Source organism: Lissotriton helveticus, chromosome 5_1 (assembly GCF_964261635.1).
Source record: "Lissotriton helveticus chromosome 5_1, aLisHel1.1, whole genome shotgun sequence".
Taxonomy (NCBI): domain Eukaryota; kingdom Metazoa; phylum Chordata; class Amphibia; order Caudata; family Salamandridae; genus Lissotriton; species Lissotriton helveticus.
In genome coordinates this window covers 367076130-367098934 of record NC_136065.1, presented here as the reverse complement: position 1 = coordinate 367098934, position 22805 = coordinate 367076130, and the positions used below count along the sequence as shown (strand labels likewise).

The following is a 22805-nucleotide window of genomic DNA, read 5'->3' as shown; positions in this document are numbered from 1 at the left end:
TTTATCCTGAACTTTGATGGGCCGCTGAAGGAGAAGGTGATGCTTTCTATCTTTAGCTTTTCTCTGTGGGCCAAGAAACCCTTTCTGATGTCCACCGTTGTTTTTGAGTAGTCCTGCGTGAGGATAATCTTGTTACCGTTCCACTGTAGGTTTGGGGACTTCCTCGCTACTCCAAAGATGGCATCAGTTTGGTGTGACAGAAGTGGTTTGCATATTATTGGTCTTGGCCCTGATATGTTGGTTTGTTTGAATGCTGGTACTCTGTAGGCCTTATCCAGATCGAAGGGGTTATCAAATTTGAGATTTGTTAGTTTAGGTATGAGAATCTGGAACAGTGCGAACCAGCCTTGTCCTCTTCCCCTTCCGGTATACTCAGAATTATTATGTTACCCTTTCTCTGCTGGTCTTCAAATCCTGCTGCTTGCTTCCGGAGGTCTGTTGTTGCCTTAGCAATGTTGCCAATCGCTTTGCCTGTGAGCTGTGACCTGTCTTCTATGTCACTTACTCTTTGTTCCACTGTTGATATTCTATTTTTGGCCGTGTGGATGTCTGCCCTTACTGCAGCTAGTTCAAGTTGTATGGCATCAGTCGTTTTTTTCATTGATTTTGCCAGATCGTGGACTTCAGCCAGTTTAAGTATGCTGTCCAATGTGCTGCTGATGTCCGGCTTCTGTTTAAAAGGTGATTCTGGATGTCCATCTGGTTTTGTCTTCTTGGGTTGTTGTGTCGGCGTTCCCTCATTTCCTGCCATTTTTCCTAAGCCCCTTCTAGCTGTTAAGAGTTTGAGTCTTTTGCTATTTCCTCGTGATGTGAGGTCGGTTGCCTGTTCTTGTCGATTGTTCCTGGTCTCCACGTCTGTAATTAGAGCAGTTCTTGGGGTTGAACTCGTCTGCTTGCTGCCCCTAGTCTCTTCTGGCCTTTTTACTCTCTTGTGAGCGGTGTTTCTTAAGGGCCTGCTCTCCGCCGTGATTGTGCTTGCGTTCTTTCTTCTGGTGCTGGTATAGTTGTTCTTTGTTTTGGCACTCTCAGACATTGTCCCTTTTTTTTTCTATGTGGTTGCCTTGGCTTTTTTCCTCTCTTTCAGTGCGCTCTACCTGCGTGAGTTTTCTGCCTTAAAGTTATTAAGTTCTTCCTTCTTTCATCGGCTGGCCCCCTTCCTTGGTGCTTCTGTGGTGATGTCGGGTGTTCCTCTTGTTCCGCTTGTTTGCTGGCTCTGTGCCTGTGTGCCCTTGTGCTTGTGCTTACTTTGGGTTTACTGCTGATTCATTTGCAGTGTTGGGCGTTGTTGGTTTCGCTTATCGGTTGTTGCTTTATCGTTCTTGTGTTTTGCTCTCTTCGCTGTTCCTTTCGTTGGCCAGATGGCCTCCCCTTAGAATTTGGTGTTCGCTTATTTTTGCCTTCGGTTGTTTACTTTATTAATTGTTTCTTGTTGTTGCCCTCTACATCGCTATTGTCGTTGGTTCTCCCTGTATACTGTTGTCTCCCTCTTGTTTTTTTTTTTTCCCTGGCTCAACCCTACCAAGATGGCTGCCCTCTTAGGAGCGGGCGTTGTTGGCTGCGCTTTTCAGTTGTTCGGTGCGCCTGCTCTCTTGCCTTTCTTCTCAGCTCCTCCCAGCTCCGCCCCTCAAGATGGCAACCTCCTCGGTTTTGGGTTTCGCTTTCGGTTGTACGCTTCCGGTTGTACGTGGGTTTTATTTCTCCCGCAGGTGGTTCCCTTTGTGATGCGGCTCTTACTGGCTGATTAGGAGCGCTGTGGGGGTCTTTCAATCTTTACCCCCGCAAATAAATCAGTTTATATGTTTCCTCTCCTCCTTTTACTCCGTCCTGCATCTAAAAATGGCCGCCTCCAGGGGTATTCAGTTTCGCTTTCACTTAGTCCACCATTAATGGTTTTGGACCTCCGTCGGGCTCTAGCGTTATCTCTGATGCTCGGTCGACTTCTTAACTCAGAGCGGGCGCTGCGTATTCGGTCACTGACCTTGTAGCGGGATCAGCTCTCTCTGTGTGGGCTCGATTAGTGTGCTTGTTATCAGAGGTCTCTTCCTCCTGCCGCCATCTTGCCAGGCTAGGTCCTCCATTCTGTTGCCTCCAACTTTCTTTTTTACTCGTTTTGCAGCTGGTCTTGGATCTCAGTTTTTGTTGCATCCAGCTCTACTCGGGTTCCGATTTTTGCTGCGGTGTTTCTTCTTTTGGTGTGTGGGGGGCGTGGCTTGGACGGCAATTGGAAGAGTTGCCTAAGTCCAGAGCTCCGCTACACCTCGGGACACACGCAGAGAAAATAGCAGATTATTGCGGACCAAAAGAAGAAAACCAACATTATTTACCCAGATTTGGCACTTTACTGGGACATAGCCTATGTTTGCTATTTTTTGTGCTTTCCACCTTCTTCCAGTTAATGGTAGAAATGGGTATGAAAGCAATAATGGATCCTGGAAAGCTATACATTTTATACAAGTAGACACAATTCTGAATTCAGCAAGGGTTCATTTGTATAGACCCTTCAAGGTTTCTTTATAGAAACTAACAGTTGAATATAGAAAAAATTGAAAATTAGTTGAAAAAAACCAGCCATTTGTGCCAACGTTTTCACCTGTTTATATTACACAAAACAGTGGTCCCTATTCATGGACAGAATAATGTACAAGAACAATAATCATACAATTAATAAGTGATATGTCTTTTGTCCAGCCGGACAAGAAATTTATTTTTTTGTTCAAATGAATTTCAAAAGATATGAGAACCAATAGATGCCAAGCGGGCACAGCCGTGACCCTTAACATTCAAGACAAAACAACGAAAAAGGTAGCCAAAAGGGCAAAGCAAAAATATGTCTGTATACTTGTAGTCAGTGTTACAGACTTGAATTGTTTAGAACACACCATTGCATTTTTTCAATATTACATTCATAAATTGCATATGGGGTTTTATGGTCGACGACGTTTCGATGCCGTTTTACATATAGGGCATCATCATCAGGACAAGGAATAACATCATTGTTGTCTTAAGCATGAATTATTTGCACTATACCTTTTGTCACATTAGTGCGCGGTCTCCTCGTGGTCTTACTAATTCATACATAAATTCACGGCTTCATGAGCGTTCATATACAAATGAGTACGATTGAGAAATAATAATTCTCTGGGTCCACCTGATTGCGAGCACGATAGCTCAATCCGTCAGAGTTCGGGCACAATGGCTCAACTTGCAAGACTCGGGAGCACTGCGGCAGTAATCACCTGTAACTTCTTCTAGTTATGACAACTGTTTGAAAGCAATATACCGTTACATCCACTGGACCTTTCTGGTTGTGGAGATATATAGGATCTGTAGGTTCACCAAGAACCCGACGAACCCAGAACCAATTACTGAGCAGCATCTTGCAATGGTTTTTTATTATGTACCGAGTAAATAGCAATTCATTTGGGAAAATATATACATGGAAAAATCGGTATGAAAGACACCTATGTATTTCTGAAATTAGAACAAAATATAGTGTTTAGAAACAGTAGATATTTGCACATTTCTGAAATTGTGAGTACCCATACTAGCATGAGAATTCTAGGACATTTTTCAAAGTGACTGCTTTTTTACACGTTGTCTTTCATTTGGAAAGGCAGAAATGCATCAAAAGTCAATAAGTAAAAACAGTTGCTCTACAATTCTGTGTTATACAGAGTTTCACGATAAAAATGGTACCTCACTTGTGTGGCTAGTCCTAGTGCCTGCGACAGGAAACTTCTCAAAACTCAACGTGGACACACTTTATTTTTACAGTGAAAACTGACCCTTTTTTTGCAAAGTGCCTAGCTGTAGAGTTTGAACCCTAGCTCTGCCGGCACCTAGGAAAACCTAGCAAACATATATATATATATATATATATATATATATATATATATATATATATATATATATATATATATATATATATATATATATATATATATATATATATATATATATATATATATATGTATATATATATATATATATACATATATGTATATATATATATATATACATATATGTATATACATATATGTATATATATATATATATATATATATATATATATATATATATATATATATGTATGTATATATATATATATATATATATATATGTCTGTGTCTATATATATATATATATATATATGAAAGCTCCTAGTTCCCCACAGGTTCGGGAAGCACTCAAGCCAAGGTGTACATCCACACACCCACAACACGTCTCAGGCAGCCGACGCGTTTCGAAATAAATTCTTCTTCAAAGGCTAAATTCCACAAAGTACACAGTGTTCGTTAAGACCACGCCTTTATTCCCTTCAAAAACATTAGTTGCCTCCTGATAGGCTGCCGTTAAATGCCTCCTGATAGGCTGAAGGTATTCTGGGATATGTAGTCCACCATGTACAGTTGCATGCGGAATTGTGTTAAAAGACCCTCCAATGGGCCCCGAGGCGTGCGTGGTAAATTATAGGTGCCTTGGTTCCTTGCAGAACAGGACAAGATTTCCAGCCCGCTGGCCCGCTGCTCTCCTGCCTTCATGCGGTGGTGCTTCCCCTTACGGCTGGGTTGCCGCGTACAAATGAAAGCTCCTAGTTCCCCACAGGTTCGGGAAGCACTCAAGCCAAGGTGTACATCCACACACCCACAACACGTCTCAGGCAGCCGACGCGTTTCGAAATAAATTCTTCTTCAAAGGCTAAATTCCACAAAGTACACAGTGTTCGTTAAGACCACGCCTTTATTCCCTTCAAAAACATTAGTTGCCTCCTGATAGGCTGCCGTTAGATGCCTCCTGATAGGCTGAAGGTATTCTGGGATATGTAGTCCACCATGTACAGTTGCATGCGGAATTGTGTTAAAAGACCCTCCAATGGGCCCCGAGGCGTGCGTGGTAAATTATAGGTGCCTTGGCTCCATGCAGAACAGGACAAGATTTCCAGCCCGCTGTGTACTTTGTGGAATTTAGCCTTTGAAGAAGAATTTATTTCGAAACGCGTCGGCTGCCTGAGACGTGTTGTGGGTGTGTGGATGTACACCTTGGCTTGAGTGCTTCCCGAACCTGTGGGGAACTAGGAGCTTTCATTTGTACGCGGCAACCCAGCCGTAAGGGGAAGCACCACCGCATGAAGGCAGGAGAGCAGCGGGTCAGCGGGCTGGAAATCTTGTCCTGTTCTGCATGGAGCCAAGGCACCTATAATTTACCACGCACGCCTCGGGCCCATTGGAGGGTCTTTTAACACAATTCCGCATGCAACTGTACATGGTGGACTACATATCCCAGAATACCTTCAGCCTATCAGGAGGCATCTAACGGCAGCCTATCAGGAGGCAACTAATGTTTTTGAAGGGAATTAAAGGCGTGGTCTTAACGAACACTGTGTACTTTGTGGAATTTAGCCTTTGAAGAAGAATTTATTTCGAAACGCGTCGGCTGCCTGAGACGTGTTGTGGGTGTGTGGATGTACACCTTGGCTTGAGTGCTTCCCGAACCTGTGGGGAACTAGGAGCTTTCATTTGTACGCGGCAACCCAGCCGTAAGGGGAAGCACCACCGCATGAAGGCAGGAGAGCAGCGGGCCAGCGGGCTGGAAATCTTGTCCTGTTCTGCATGGAGCCAAGGCACCTATAATTTACCACGCACGCCTCGGGGCCCATTGGAGGGTCTTTTAACACAATTCCGCATGCAACTGTACATGGTGGACTACATATCCCAGAATACCTTCAGCCTATCAGGAGGCATCTAACGGCAGCCTATCAGGAGGCAACTAATGTTTTTGAAGGGAATAAAGGCGTGGTCTTAACGAACACTGTGTACTTTGTGGAATTTAGCCTTTGAAGAAGAATTTATTTCGAAACGCGTCGGCTGTCTGAGACGTGTTGTGGGTGTGTGGATGTACACCTTGGCTTGAGTGCTTCCCGAACCTGTGGGGAACTAGGAGCTTTCATATATATATATATATATATATATATATATATATATATATATATATATATATATATATATATATATATATATATATATATATATATATATATTTATATTTCTTTTATTAAAACAAACATCAGCATAGAAAACATTACAGTGGGTCAATCACGGTAGCTGAGCAAGCATCCTGGGATGACAGGATAAACAAAGTTCATGAAAAATGTTGGAACTTCACGGCGAGGGGGAATCATCAGATACAACCTCAAAGGGCGGCGTACACATTTCTCCTCTGTAACTATTCCAAGGTCCCCAGATCTGTGACCATTTCCAAGGGCGTCCCCTAGCAAGATATGTAGTCTTCTCCCTGAACATACCAATCTAAATTATCTTCCCACCCTTCAAGTAAGGGGGCCCGCTCCGCTCCCCATAACTGTGCGATATTATGTTTGGCAATCATATAGCCCAGAGTGACCCATTGCGTCTGTGAGTTATTTAAGTCAGTAGGTTCCCATATGTTAAGTAAACATCTCCTCGCCTCCGGGGAAAGGGAGACCCAGAGCACCTCCCCAATTGTGTTATGGATACTACGCCAATATGTACTGATAAATTCACACTCCCAAATGATATGCATAAAGGTACCAACTAGGCCACTGTTCCGTTTACAAAGCCCCAAGTCTGAAAGTCCCATATGTACCAATCTAGGACCAGTTAGGTAAATTCTGTGCAAAAATGTTAACTGAACCAGTCGTAAGCGAGCTGGGATCGCAACCTCTCTGGGAGAGGACACAGCTAACTGCCAGTCTTCATCATCTAGTTCAATTCCGTCTTGTAACCACTTGTCCCTTAGTGCCCCAAGAGAGTCAGTCCTATGGTTAATCAATGTTTTATATATAAGAGAGATAGTCTTGTCAGGTAAATGTCCATCCAGTATTCTGTCTTCCAGAGGGGAGGGCTCTGAGGGCTCAGTACCACCGGGAAATAGTGACAGGAGAGAATGCCGAAACTGTCCATACCGAAAGTATTCAGAGGGTGCGAGTTTATATTCCTTCTGCATTTCTTCAAATGATTTAATCTCCCCCTTCCCCCAAATATCTTTAACTGAGGAGATACCAATGAGTTCCCACCTATCAAAGCCTTTCGTCTTCCATAGCTTACCAAGTCTCTCAGAGTCCAAAAGCAGAGTGGCCATAGTCAACTTATTTTTCCAACCTAATGAGTCTGTAGCCCCAGACCACACGTGTACGGAATGCTTAGTAGGCCCCGTCAACTTCACTCTGTTAGGTCGAGAATATAAGGCTCTATTATAGTTATTTCCGGGAAGCAGGCACTTGTCCATTGCGTAGCCAGGATCATCGACCCAGCCATTCGTACAGTGATTAATTGCAGCCAAATGGGCCGCCCAGTAGCACCGTTTGATATCCGGGAGGGCAATACCTCCATCGTACCAGGAAAGAGTCAGTTTATGCAGTGCAATACGAGGCCTCCCCTCCCACAGCAGACTCCGCTGTAGACTCTCAATTTCTCGGAAATAGCTCGATGGCACCACATCTAAGGAGTTTTGTAAAGCGTAGATAAAGCGTGGGAGGGCCATCATTTTAAACAATGCCACTCTGCCCAATAGTGAGAGAGGGAGCTTCTTCCAATTGGATATATCACTCCTAAGTCGATGAAGGGGGGAAGAAGGTTGCGAGAATATCTAATCAACGGATCTAGTGACACAAAATCCCCAGATATTTAAATCCTTCTCCACTAAACTGTATAGTACAATTCCTAGGAGGTACAGGAGGATCACCCTTTAAAACAAATAAGACAGATTTGTTCCAATTGATAGAGAGGCCAGAGTTTCGCCCGAAAGAGGCGAGGACATCACAAATCACAATGAGGGACTTACAGGGGGAGGCCAAATACAACAAAATATCATTCACATATAGGGATATGCTGTCCTCCCAGTCAGGGGACCACCACAGCCCCCTGATAGATGGCTCCCAGCATATCCAAGCTGCCAGAGGCTCTATAGCCAGCGCGAAAAGAAGGGGGGACAGCGGGCAACCTTGTCGGGTACCGCGCCCCAACAAAAAGGAGGCAGAGACTTTGTTATTCACTACCACTTGTGCCAGTGGCTCAGAATACAATAGGCGTACCCAGCCAATGAAGCCAGGGCCAAACCCAAACTTGGCCAACACCGCCCACAAATATGGCCATTCAATCATTTCAAAAGCCATTGTGGCGTCTAGTGACGCAATTATATCCGGTTCTTGCAGTGTCTGGGCCAGAGCCAAGACTCCGTGCAATCTACGCAGATTCAAAGCTGTGTTTCTGTGGGGCATAAAGCCTGATTGATCAGGATGAACCAAATCCGTAAAGACCTTGATCAGCCTGTTTGCCAATAGTTTGGCCAAATCTTTGGCTCGGCATTAAGTAGAGAAATAGGCCAATATGAGGCACAGCTAGTCTTAACCTTACCCTCTTTGTGTATCACAACTATTGATGCGACCCTCTGGTCCATCGGAAGGGTCCCTCTTTCTCTGGACTTCCAAAACATGCCTTTTATATAAGGCTCCAGGCGATCCGGTCTAAGCTTGTAAAGTTCTATAGGGAGACCATTAGGGCCCGATGCCTTACTAGGGTTTAAAGAACGAATAGCCAAGGCAATCTCGTCCGCCGTCAGGTCACAATCCAAACACTTTATATCTTCCAAAGAGAGATGTGGGAGTTGTATATCATGGAGTAAAAGATGGGAGTCAGCCTCCGGGCAAGACGAGAACAAAGTATAGACAATATGGAAGTGATTGGCAAACTCATCAACTATAAACTGAGGATCTATGAGCCTTTCACCTTCCTCCGTTATAAGTTCAGGGACCAATCGGCTAGCCCATTCCTTCTTATCCAACCAAGCGATAAGTTTTCTTGCCTTGTCCCCCAGATCATAAAGTCTACCCTGTTGCTCCCTGCCAAGAGCTTTCGCCCTGTCCATGACTAGCGCCTTATAATCATGTTGTTTAAGGCTTAGATTATGAAGCCTACACTGCGTCACTCCTAGTTCCAACTTTCTTTCCAAGCCCTCAATTTCAGACTCCAATTCCACCACCTCTCTCTGCTTATCCCTCTTGGCGCCCGCTATCAGCGACAAAGCCTGACCCCTAACAACGGTTTTAAACGCCTCCCTTAAGGATACCGAAGAGGAGACAGACCCCTCATTAATGACAAAATATTCTTCTAGCTTAATAAGAAGGTCCTTACGAATTCTGGGACTACGCAAATACCATGGGTTTATGGGGGCCACTCGCCCGGAAGAACCGCGGTGTACAACAACATGGACCCATAGTGGAGAATGGTACGAAATCCCTCTGGCTAAGTGGCTGACCTCCGTCACATATGAAGCTTGTACTGCCGGGACAAGACAATAGTCCAGTTGCTAAAGACTATTATGCATCCCAGAATGGAATGTATATTGCTTCTGAACAGGATGCAGCAGTCTCCAGCAATCCACCAGACCCATGGCCTCCATAAAGTCAGGTAGCCATCGCGTCGCCCGCCCCAACTCCTGAGGGGGATGTTTGTCCATTTCTCCCGAGACGACCGCATTAAATTCGCCCCCCAAAATTAAAAAACCCTCTGGGAGTGACAGGAGGACCGACCCAAAGTCCTCTAAAGTTGGATCCTGAAGCCCAGGGGGTACATAAATGGAAAGAAAGGTGATGCGGCCACCCTCCCCCAGGCCCTATACACCAACATACCTACCCCTCCCATCCTCCCAAGTGGAGGCAACAGACAGCAGAAATGAATTACGGATCACAACTCCCACCCCTCTTGAACCAGAGGTGAACCCTGAATGCGCAATCAATTTAAACCCCATTCTATGAAGTGCTTTACATGAATTACCAAACAGGTGAGTTTCCTGGAGTAGTACCAAATCCAGTGTCTGCCTCTTGAGAAACTGAAGAACTACACTACGTTTGATTTTGTCCCTCAACCCGTTAACGTTCCAACTCAGTACTTTTATTTCACTACCCCCCATCGCCTACCCAGCCCCGTTTGCCTCCCCCCACATGCTGCTTATTTGACCAATGCTTGATGCTGATGAAACCTACAATTCTAACAACACTAACCATTAATATTACCCCCCAAAACCCCCCCTCCCCGCTGCCCTGCCCATAGGGCTCCAAACTGCCCGCTGAAAACTGCAGAGTGCCTGTCGCCCCTAACACTTCAAAGAAAGAAAAAAACAATAGAGGAGGATCCTGCTCCACCACCCCCGCCCGAACCCCTCATGGCAACAAAGTCCCCCCCGAGCCCCAAGTCAAATCAACACTCAAAGTTCCAGAAGGCCGCGCTGCCGTCCGGCTGCACTCAATCCCAGTCACATTGTTCTGTTAGAGTTCCGCAAGAGGCGTCTCACTCATGTTCCAATACCGCCTCCTCCTTCGTCCGGACAGGAGACTCCGCTCCGTCCCGAGGAAGAGTGTCCAGCCAGTCAGATACAATCTCCGGATTGTCAAAAAAACAAACCTTCCCACGTACCTCCACTCTCAAGCGTGCAGGAAACATCATGGCGTATTTCAAACCTCTATCTCGTAGTTTCTTTTTGACTGCCAAAAAATTCCGATGTTGTTTCTATACTGCCTGCGTGAAGTCCGGGAAAAAGGAAAGGGCGGTGTTCTCAATACGAACCGGGCCTCCAACTCTTGCTGTCTGCAGGATAAGATCTCTGTCACGAAAGTTTAATATTCTGGCGATCAGCAGGCGAGGCAGAGCCCCGGGTCTTGGCTTCCCCCTGGGCACTCTGTGTGCACGCTCCAAGGTGAAAAACTTACTTAGGACTTTAAGCTGGAGATGCTTGAGGACAAGATCCTCCACAAATAGGTCAGGGGCAGGTCCCTCTGACCTTTCAGGAACCCCCAAAATACGTATGTTATTTCTCCGGGCCCTACTTTTGTACTCATCCAGTTTGCATTCCGCCTGATCATGAGAGGATTTAAGCACCCGCACATCCTGCTGGAGCTGGGTAACATCATCAACCAAACTGGAAGTCTTAATGTCTAAGGATTTAACCTTCTCGTTTACCTTAGTTAGGTCCGCCCGTATAAGGTTCACTTCAATAGATACAGTATCCAACTTGGCAATCATAGTCACCATTTGCTGCCCCAGGGAGGATTTAACCCCATCTATAGCACCCATGATGTCCTGTAGCGTGACTTCCCCCTCTCTTTCGAGGGCGCCTCAGATACCACTGCTGGCGACCACGATCCAGATGCCGAGCTTTTAGGCTGGGTATAACGGTCCAATTTATTGGTTTGCACCTGCCTCGGGGCTCTCTGTGCTCTTGAAGAGTGCCTCTCCCCCTCCTGCTTGGACGCCATTTGGTACGTTGTTTAATGCCCAGTCCTGCCTACCATACGATGGCTCCTCTCCCGGTATTTCTGTACCCCAGGGTCCAAATGCATTCAGTTTCCCGACAGCGACTCAGGGCAGGCAACCCAGGGGGGATACATCCACTCCGGCAACCAATTGGCTCAGGCGGCAGCCCTTTGCTTCAGGGCACCCCCACACATACAACTCACCCTGTCCAGGTGCCCCTGCGCTCCAGCTTTGAGAGCCACTACTCCGATCTCCCTACGGGCCTGCCGCGCCGACACCGGGCCCCACGACACTCCAAGATTACGCCCCACCAATGGAGAAAGCGGGCTGCACACAGGGATCCACTGGGGCAATCTGCACTCATGCCCTAATTCCACGCGGCTGCAGCACCAGAGCACAGAAAGTCAATCGGGGGAAGGGGGGCCAATGGCGCCACAACTCACACTTGCCCCCCGCCGAAATATTGATGCCGATCCCCTTCCCCCGCTGTCCTCACCACTTAGGCCGATCCAGAAGCCTCCAGACCGCCAAAACACTCCGTCTAGGAGGGGGGCGTGGGGTGGGCACCCAGCAGTTTCAACCGCTCTGCATTCCGCCGCCTCCGCCGTTCAAGCTGCTTCTTCTAGGGGACCCGATCAGCCACTTCCGGGTCCCCGATGTTGGTGAACTCTGGGGCGGCTGGTGTCTCTACTCCAGCCCCCGGTCTCCGCCATGGCAGGCCCAAATTGAAAACGGGCACAACTTTCGATCGGTGCCTCCCCGGAGCACCAGAGCAAGCCCCAGACGCACCACGCGACCTCCGATTTCGTTTTCTGGGCTCAAGAGGCAGGATAAATAACAGGATGTTGGGGCTGGCGGACGGAGTCTGCAGAGCCGAGAGTCTACGCGGCCATCTTGTCCAGGCATGTAGCTCCTCCCCCAAACCTATATATTTTTTAAAACTAGACAACCAGGCAAATCCAGGATGGGGTGACTTGTCTGGCTTACACCAGGTTCTGTTACCCAGAATCCCTTGCAAACCTAAAAATGTGTTTAAAAAAAGAAACCACACATTTTCCTCACATTTCTGTGGTGGAAAGTTCCGGAATCTGCGTGGATCCACAAAATTCCACCCACCCCGCATTCCCCAAAGTCTTCAGAGAAAAATGCTACCTCACTTGTGTATATAGGCCTAGTGCTCGCAACAGGAAACAGCCCAAAACGCAAAGTGGATACACCACATTTTCACAGTGAACCCTAGCTCTGCTGGCACCTAGGGATACCTAGCAAACCTATCCATTTTTTAAAACTAGACAATCATGGGGTGACTTGTCTGGCTGTCACCAGGTTCTGTTACACAGAATCCCTTGCAAACCTCAAAATGTGTCCCAAAAAACAAATTTTCCTCACATTTCTGTTGTGGAAAGGTCTTGAATCTGTGTGGATCCACAAAATTTCACCCACCCCCCATTCCCTACATTCTTCCAAGAAAAATGGTACCTCACTTGTGTGTGTCGGCAACAGGAAATGGCCCACAACGCAACATGGACGCACCACATTTTCACAGTGAAAATTGACCCTTTTTTTGCAAAGTGCCTAGCTGTAGATTTTGAACCCTAAATCTGCCAGCACCTAGGGAAACCTAGCAAACTTATACATTTTTGAAAACTAGACACCCAGGGAAATCCAGGATGGGGTGACCTGTCTGGCTCTCACCAGGTTCTGTTATCCAGAATCCCTTGCAAACCTAAAAAAAAAGTACAAAACAAACACTTTCCTCACATTTCTGTGGGGGAAAGTTCTGGAATCTGTGTGGATCCACACATTTCCACCGACCCCGCATTTCCCAAAGTCTTCAGAGAAAAATGGTACCTCACTTGTGTAGGTAGGCCTAGTGACCCCGACACGAAACGGCCCAAAACGCAACGTGAACACACCACATTTCCACAGTGAAAACTGAGCCTTTTTTTGCAAAGTGCCTAGATGTAGATTTTGAACCCTAGCTCTGCTGGCACCTAGGGAAACCAAGCAAACCTATACATTTCTGAAAATGTAGACACCCAGGGGAATTCAGGATAGGGTGACTTGTCTGCCTCTCACCAGGTTCTGTTACCCAGAATCCCTTGCAAACCTCAAAATTTGTTTGTAAAAAAAACACATTTTCCTCACATTTCTGTGGTGGAAAGTTCTGGAATCTGTGTGGATCCCCAAAATTCCACCCGCCCCACATTCCCCAAAGTCTTCAGAGAAAAATGGTACCACACTTGTGTGGGAGGGTCAAGTACCCGTGACCGGCAAGGGCCCAAAACCTATTGAGGAGACATCAAAATTACCTATAACATAACAACCTGGTTTTGCAAGGGGGGTCCCATGAGTTTTTGGCACCGTGCTCGGCAGCCATCTAGGGAAACCTACCAAACCCACACATTTCTGAAAACTAGACACCCGGGGGAGTCCAGCAAGGTATGGCTTGCCTGGGTCCCCCAACATTTCCCTACCAAGAATCCCCTGCAAACCTCAAATTTAGCAGAAAAATTACTTTTTTCTCAAATTTCTATGTGGGAAAGTTGTAGATCTACACATTTACTACCACCCAGCACTGCCCCAGGTTTCCCGATAAAAATGGTACCCCACTCACTTGGGTGGGACAAGTACCCCAGGTACTCCCAACCCAGGCATTTTCTGAGCATCTGCTCATGATGGAATGGTTCCGCCATGAGCACAGGATATTTCTCCTCCAGAAAATACGTTATTCCAAGTATCAATATTAAAGAAATTAGAATAATTGCTACGAACACAGCTTTACTTTTCACCGACCAGGAGGACCAGATGGGCCCATATCGCTCAGGACGCAGAGCGGCAAAAGGCTGTTCTTCCTCCTGAATGGGGCGTCCAAAGGGTTACATTCTCTTAAAGCAGCGGAAAAGACTTACACTTGAAGCCAAGCTGGAATAAAAGCAAAAAACTAAGACAATATATTGTTAGTGAGACGTAGGAAACAAAGCTCTTTTTGCCCTGTTCGGTGACTGTCCGAATAACGCACCAATCTCCCTTTCCCTAAGTTATTGTTGGTACCACGTGCAGGGTACGTTCGCCCTATTCTTCAGCAACGCAGTCCATCCCTACTAATCTGACTTTCCCTTTGGTGCACTGCTCCTCTTACGGGGGCACAAAATGTACCTCAACACTCCATGCATAGCGGGATCAGAGAACAAGGGGTCAGGCTGAAGGGGACCAAGTGTCGGACTCAGACTGTCGTGTATTTCTATAGGTTCTGAATCGATCCCCCTATTCCTGACCCTATTCTGGTTAAACTAACTATCAAGTTAACTAACAGTCAGCCCATGAGGCAAGAACAGCCCCCATGATGCAGATACCGTTATCTGACGCAGTCACACTACGGCACAGGAACGTGTTAGCTGATTAGGTCATAACGCTTGAGATCTAATTAGACAAGCGACATTCCTCCAGCCCCTGATAAGGCATACGACGTTCTCATAACAAATCAAACCTATGACAACCTGGAAAATCCGTGCGGCCATTGTTTTGATTTCACAGAGAACTTTAGTAAAGAATGTGCTAACGAGCAAATCGTATGACATCTTTATTGACGTATCTATGTCCATCCTTACGTCAATCTCGGCACCTTTAAGGTATAAATATTGCCGATCTTGCCCTATGCAAACACACGCGTGGTGACGAGACGGAGCAGCCATACTTGCCGAAGCCGAGAGCAGAAGCAGACCCCGCTGGCAGCAGCCCCGCCTTCCTGACGCGCTGAGAGACGCGCTGCTATCTCAAGCCGAGAGACCCAGCACCGGCGCTTTCGGGCAGCCCTCGCAGGCAGCCTGGAATATCGAGAGCAGAGAAAGAGATACTATTCCTCATCCATCCTAAATTCCAGGTACAGAACTGAATAACCCCTCACAGAGAATTCTTTAGTTATTCACTTGGCAAAAACAAACTTAACTTAAACTGTAACTTTCTATTCCCGCCCACGCATTAGACTTAGGTCAGGTACACGGGGTAGGCGTATTTAGAAACACCAGTTGAGCACGTTTAGTCAAAATGTATATGTGTATGTAAATATATTTTAATCATTTTAAACATCATATGGCTCAGAAACCATATCAATGTTTTTACAGTATTATTTTATACTATTGCTTTTAATGTATGCACTTTACTTAACTATAAGTATTGCAATAATATCGATCCATTTCTCATGTTTGAGAAAAGAGACTGATCAATAAATAACACCTTTTTATTGAACACGCCCGTCTCTTCCTTTTCTCTACATTCTGATGAGACTAAGAATGCACGTACTGACTGAGTAAAATAATTGCCTTGTGCTCACACGACTCTCGAGATTGACTCTTGATTAGGGGAGAGCAAAGTTGTCATGTTCTATGGTTGTCAGAAACTAAATCCCTTCTTGTCTAATCAGGGAAGTTAATTCCTCCTTGAACATTCGAGAAAGTTTCTAGCGAACTCTGAGCTTAGCTGGCAAACCCAAAAATTAAGTCTAGTATCGACAGTAGTAGACCTAGTTAACGTCTGGCCTAGGCCTTTACTGCTGTAGGTACTATTCCAATGCGCAGAGCCTATTGGGAAAATAGGAGCTACACTACATGGCGCCCAACGCGTTTGGAAAGGGCGATAAAACTAACGTAAGACATTTAGAGTAACTCAGTCGTGCTTTCTCACTCAGACCCCTTTTCCCAAATACTCCAAAGACGTCTGGAGTGGGTGAAAGGTAATATCCTCCAAAACCTCGCAGGAGGGAACTCCTATGTATGGTTCTTGGTCAAGTCAACGTTGAAGGATAAACAGTTCCAAAATATTGTGCATCTAATCTTTGTTCCATAAAGAAACCTGATCTGCAAATAGACATAATACCATCCTGTCTGTAAAATGGGAGACAGTGATGAAGAAAGAGAGGCAGTTAGATTAGCTACTGAACTCGCAGATGCTGATGCTACCATGCAAGCAGCAGACCCGAATATAACACTCATTCCGGTCATTAAAAGGAGATCTATAACCTTAAAACTTATAGAAAATGGACTGACACCTAGAGGTGGCACAGTCATATTCGTAATTGAGGCACACGAATATCGGCAGACAGAGGTATACTATTCATGGATACATTTTCCAGCAGCAAATGCTGTAACAAAGTACTTCCACTATTACAAAGTAGAGGAACCTCCTGAAACGTACACTCCTTTCGAGGAGGTGGAAGTACCACTCAAATTCCAAGAGCATTTGCTCTTATTTGATGGCGCCCTAATACATAACAATCACATTACAAGGCTCGGTCCTTTAGGTAGACCAGGAGCAACGTGGCCGGTCTTAGCCGGATACACACCACATCCAGACATCGATAGAATGCCTGCAGCAGAGCTGTTAATACAGCTAAAACAACTACTAAAAATTCATAGACAATTAGTTCAGTATGTAATGCGGACTTCAACAATTCAGCCAGCGATTAAACTTCCACAGCTGACCCCTCACCAGGGGAACACAAATAAAATCACACCACAGAACATCCAATCCTGCCTAGGTAAAGTTCCAGCTAAACGGGAACAAATACCATTCTGGTTGGCACAGAAAATCACCCAAATAGAGGCGGTGTTTCCTGACACCACCCCGCTGGAAAAACACAGGATTCTGACTATATGTCTCCCAATGGGAATCGCACCACACATTGAGGACTGTGACACTTGGGGTACAGTCTTTGCTTCCATCTATACAAAAACGCACGGTGTCCCATCCATTTCGGTAATACCAGATGTGCTAAAACAAATTCAAGATGAATACGGTCCAGAACCTGCTTTAACCCTTGGTATGAAATTACTAAAAGACTTCAAGCAGGTCTCGGCTTTATTATTAGCCAACATAAAAGGTGAGGCAGCAAGCGTGGCGATCCGCCAGAGGTTAAAAGAGACAGATATAGCAGACCAACCAGCTGAAATTGCCAGAATCATAGAAAAATCCTATGAAGAACTAGGCAGAGATAGTCTAGGTGGAATACCAGTAAAACCGCAACTGACTACAAGTCCAGAAAAAATACTTTTTAATAATAATTCACCAAAAAAGAACTGGGATGGAAACAAACAATCCATCCTAAAGAAAAGAAATTCCAGTCCCGAGGAAGGTCTCCTAGGCGAAGAGAGAAATCTCCAAACCAAAGACAGAGGTCACCGCAGAGTGACCCCTCTGGGAATAGATATAACCTTAGAAATAGGGATAATATTAAAAAACCTGATAGATATCAAGACATTGATACACGTCCCTCTCAATCTTTTCAGAATTCCTCGCAGAAATCGGAAAGAAGAGGACGATCAGAAGAGCACGCCAAGTCCAAAGACAAGGAACCTGCTCAGCTAAAAAAGAAATTACAATTTCCAAAAAAGAAGGTAGCCAGTATCAAGGTAGTTAAAAATGCCGAGAATACTGAGGACACAACTGAAAAACGGAGAATGGGCTCAGACAATGCTAGACAGCGCAGCAGAGGTGAGCATAGCTCGCAAAGTCCTTATGAATCATCTGGAGACAGTGGACACGAATGAATACCTTCAAGTGGAAACTGCAGACACCAGAGTTAGCAAGCCCCACAAGATATACGAGATAACATTACGTATAGAGGGAGATAAGACTAGGAAAATAAGGGGACTATTTTGGGATAACCTCTCAAAGGGTTATGACATCCTTCTAGCTGAAAAAGACTGGCCACCAGAGTTTGTCAGGGAGTGCCCTCATGGCGAAGAAGTAATTATGCCTGCCTTCTCGAATCAAATACCGATTCATAAAAAATACACACTTGCTAGAAAGTGGGCAGTGGCCTTAGCACCTGCTTTATATAAAAATCATGTAGGATGGGATGAGGATTCTCCTCCTCACAAAATCCAGTTAAAATCACAACCTACTGCACAAAGGCAGTACCCAATTAAGCAAGAAGCTAAAAAACAAGTAAATGAAATACTAGATCAGCTAGAATACCAGGGGGTGATTGAAACTTGCACCTCACAAATGAACAACCCTTTGTTTCCGGTCTCCAAACCAGACAATTCATATCGTCTAGTTTTGGATTACCGACACCTTAACACATGTTGCAAAACCTTTGCAGTGCAAAACTCACACAGTGCTGCACTAATGAATAACATAGTGCGCAAAAAATACAAAACAACCTTGGACATCTCCAATGGATTCTTTTGTCAAAACATAGCACCAGAGAGCAGATATTTAACTGCATTCTCAGTAAATGGCACTCAAAAACAATTCTGTCGGTTAGCCCAGGGGTACAAGAACAGCCCAGGGGTATTCTCAGCGAGAGTAACAGAATTACTACAACTATATGATGATGAAGCATTATCTTATGTCGATGACATTTACTTAACAGATGATGACTTGGAGACTCACTTGAAAAGGGTGAACACCATAATACTTGGGTTCGCTGCAGAGGGTTACAAATTCAACTTTAAAAAGTCCAGAATTGCCCATCTGACAGTCCTATTCTTAGGATATGAGTTATCAAGTGAAGGCAAAAGCCTGGCAGACAATTTCCTAGAGAAATGTGCCGTAATCCAAGCTCCTAAAACACTAAAAAACCTACAGTCAATTCTAGGCTTCCTAAATTTCGGAAGAACATACATTGCAAATTACGCAGAAAGGGTCAAACCCCTTTATGATCTAATTAAACCAGACTTTAAAAGATCCAATTGGACTCAAACACACACAGAAATTTTGAGATCCTTACAAACAGACATGCTAATTAAAACAAAATTAGAAACACGTGATAACACACGCGACCTTGTGATCCGAGTCATCCCAGGGAGATGCGGATTCACATACCTGACCTCTAATGAGGGAGAAAAGGTACCAATTGCATTCAAATCACACTTGTATACAGAAGCTGAACAGAAATTCAGTAATACAGAAAAAATAATTCGTGCAGTTCAAACCGCAATAGCTAGAGAAAAAGACATAGCTGACGGTAGACATATCACAGTCAGAACAGCAGAATCAGCCTTTGAGGCACTAACAACACCTTGTAATTTACCAACAACAACATTGAATCCGGAATGGATACAATGGGTGAATTCAATCACAACGGACAAAGTATACTACTACTTTGATCCAGAACTAGAAGAATTGAAAAATCTAAAATATGAAAAGACGTATCCTCTGCCAATCGACATTCTGCCTCTACGACATTACGCCTGTGTAATCTATACAGACGGACATGCTCAACCCTCCGTTTGGGGAGAACAAGCATACAACCCCACATGTGAGATTACAAAAGAAGTGTGGCGCGGAGGTAAACTAAGACCTCTATTAACAAAATCACACTCAGTAGAAACTAATTCAGAACTACAAACTGAAATAATAGCTTTGAAAATGGCGCTAGATAATGCGGATCGCGAATTCCCGACACTTATAGTGTCAGATTCATATTACTGCGTCAAAGCATATAACAAGGATTTGCAGACATGGATTCAGAACGGTTACAAAGATGACACAGATGCACCAATAAAGCAGAAACTGCTCTGGGAACAAGTAGCTCTTTTGAAAAAAGAATTACCAAAGACTCACGTGATACATACACTGAGTCATCAACGTGATGGCGTTCACGTTGCAGGGAATTCATTGGCTGATGAGGCCGCGAAGGCAGCTGTGCAAACGGCTTCCGTAGCTGCCGTCACCCGGTCAAAAACAAAAATAGACAGCGAAATTTTACAAGCTGTCAGCACTTCAGAAAAGGATTCGATAGAACCACTCCCTAAAGGCTTTCCAGTAAAATACTCATACATAACTGATGCAAACAATGTTCCTTTTGCTCGAATCCCTGGAGTGGGGGATAGAGTGATTCCAAACATGGACAGGAGAAGCTTGTTAATCGCAGACGCACACATGGGCGAGGGTCTCAGACACCTCAAACTGAAAAATTCTCTGGAAGAATTACAATCACGGTACTGGTGGCCAGGCATGAGCCTGCACTACACCATGTTTGTAAAAAACTGCCCAAACTGCAACAGAGATCGCAGTGGGGAGAGAAACAGTTTAATACCTCGTCGTATCAAGGCAGATAATATTACCAGTAAAAAGAATGGCTTGCGATTAACATATACAGGCTAGTTTCCACTTATAATGTAGATCCTCAGCACTCGGCTGACGTCCGGACTGTTATACAAAGATTTGCGAGTCTAAATGGCATATACGCTAAGAGCATGTTACGTTTGACCATTGTTTTCACTCAGGCATACCAGCCTGGGGGGAAACATGGCCAAATGAGCACAGCCCAGCGGGAATCTTCTCACTTCCTTCCTGAGGGTACGGGATGGTGTAAAGAAAAAACCAAGGCAGAAAGCAATCTATAATAGAAAGGATATTAGGTTCGGGAGCTGGGTGGGTCAAACATCTAATAAGTGTCCAACGTAGTCTAAATAACTTGCCAAGAAATTCTCTGAAGGGATTCAGTCCGTACGAATTATTATTCGGAACTAGGATGTTGATCTCTGACCTTGATAGTCAGACTTCAGTGGTAATAGAAAAACCTTTGATGTCAAAGACCGTTTGGCTATTTTGCAGGACTTAAACAAAACAAGAAAAGACCTGAGCAACATACAGTTGAAACAACAGCCAACAACCACTGAAGAATCACCACCTGTCCCAGCAAGACCTGTCTGGATTACAAAAGTCGGGGATCTAGTCAGGGAGAAGATCGCGGTAAAGAAGGAATTTGGGCCTTCTTACAGAAAAGCAGTTCCTGTCTTGTCTGTCAACGGGACAAGATCAGTTGTACTACCGCCACTTGCTGGTAAAAAGGAGAACCGAGTTGTATCCATCGACCTGGTAAAACCACAACATGTGGCCGATAACAAACAGTAGGCCAAGTGGACTCCCAATAAGTAGCAGAACACCAAGGTTTGCTACCAGCACAGAGGTCCTAACAAAAAGGCTCATCACATTCGAAACGCCTAAAGAAGAACAAGAAGGACTATGCAACAATGCAATAGAACTCAGACCTCTTAAAACCCAAATAAAGACATTTAGCAGAGACACACCAATCTACAATGAAGTGCCGAGTGACAATGCAAGAAACAAAAATCCTGAAGCAATTGGAACAATTGACAGAACTGCATCCGGGTACTTCATCAACTTCGATGATTCCTCTGAAAGCCTCAGTGAATCAAAGACGCAGCCATCATCAAAATCCTTTAAAGACAAAGCGAAGGAACTTTTGAAACAACTGAAAGAAACATATCTGGTTTCTCCATGGATTGAATTTTGGGTGGGTTTTGGTGCATTTATCCTCATACTTTGGCTCATCATGGTATTTACTTTGGGACGCTTCATTGAGGGAACATATGCTAAAATGGACACAGCAAGTCAGAACATCAACTTGGTCCTCAAACCACACACATCTTCACACGTCGAGAAAAGAGAACTCTCTTCAGAACTTTCTGCAGCCAACTTCACAGCCAATCCGATACCTGGTGGGGTAGCCTGGGACAACACTGACTATGAAATTTATGGTCCGGTCGAGATCCTGAAATATCCACACCAAATCAAGATCTCCTTGAGTGACTTTGCAAAACCAAACTCATTTGCTGATGATTGGGACTTCGAAAGCATCAACAATATGATGTCTGACTTAGTAATGTCTGCTAAATTTACAAAACATGATTATTTGCAAGGTTCTACAAATTATGATAGTATGTATTGCTATAACCATTATGGTAACCATTTTTTGCATAAATCGGCACAACCTAGAAATGTTTTAAATTATAATCAATGGGAACATTGTGCTACACCTCCAAAAGGGAGCTCTAGAACCGTTTATGACAAATATTCATATTTTTCAGGTTTTAACATAAGTAATGCTGAAACATTTTATTTTAAATTGTCAAACAAGACAGGGATGAAAACCATGATAACCAACACAAAATTGATATATTCAGATTCATTCTTCGAAAAAATGAATACTTTTGGATTTGATTATTGGGACAAAAATGTTGATTTGAAAAGTGTTTGGGGTACAAAAGAATGGCAAGTACAGGGTATAGAAGCTTTGTTTAGAGCCTGCATGATCCCAGAACAAATGATATTTTTAAATGACACTGTTCAACAAACCACCTGTCTTGGCTTAGCCAAAATCAAAGATTTAATTAAACCGTCTATTCCAAAGCCAACAATGTTTAGCAATAGCTCTGATACAGATGAAGAGATAGACGTAAACCATATACTAAACCAAAACAGAACACATCCTGATTGGAAACAATGGTTGATCTGGCCCACAGATACAAATCACTGTCAAGATAGATTCCTGAATAAAACACAGGGTTTCAAAATGACCAGGCCAGACCCTAGATATCCCCACAGACATCACCCAGGGATAATAACAACCTACAGTGTGGGCAAATTATGCCTTCAATGGCTACAAACTTCCACACTGCCTGAAATTAAGCAACACCTAACTTTACTTACTGATGGTGCTGACTTGCGTGATTTCATAATGGGACCACGCAAACAGCGTCAAAAGCG

General features: G+C 44.6%; 1 protein-coding gene and 1 long non-coding RNA gene across 2 annotated transcripts in view; one reads left to right on the top strand and one right to left on the bottom strand.

Annotated features, from left to right (window-relative positions):
- LOC144753168 (uncharacterized) overlaps positions 1 to 22805 on the bottom strand; it is a 231932-nt gene that overhangs the window by 82394 nt on the left and 126733 nt on the right. The gene's annotated exons all lie outside the window — the stretch shown is intronic.
- The window catches only part of LOC144753167 (uncharacterized), a 334464-nt gene that overhangs the window by 278652 nt on the left and 33007 nt on the right, over positions 1 to 22805 (top strand). The gene's annotated exons all lie outside the window — the stretch shown is intronic.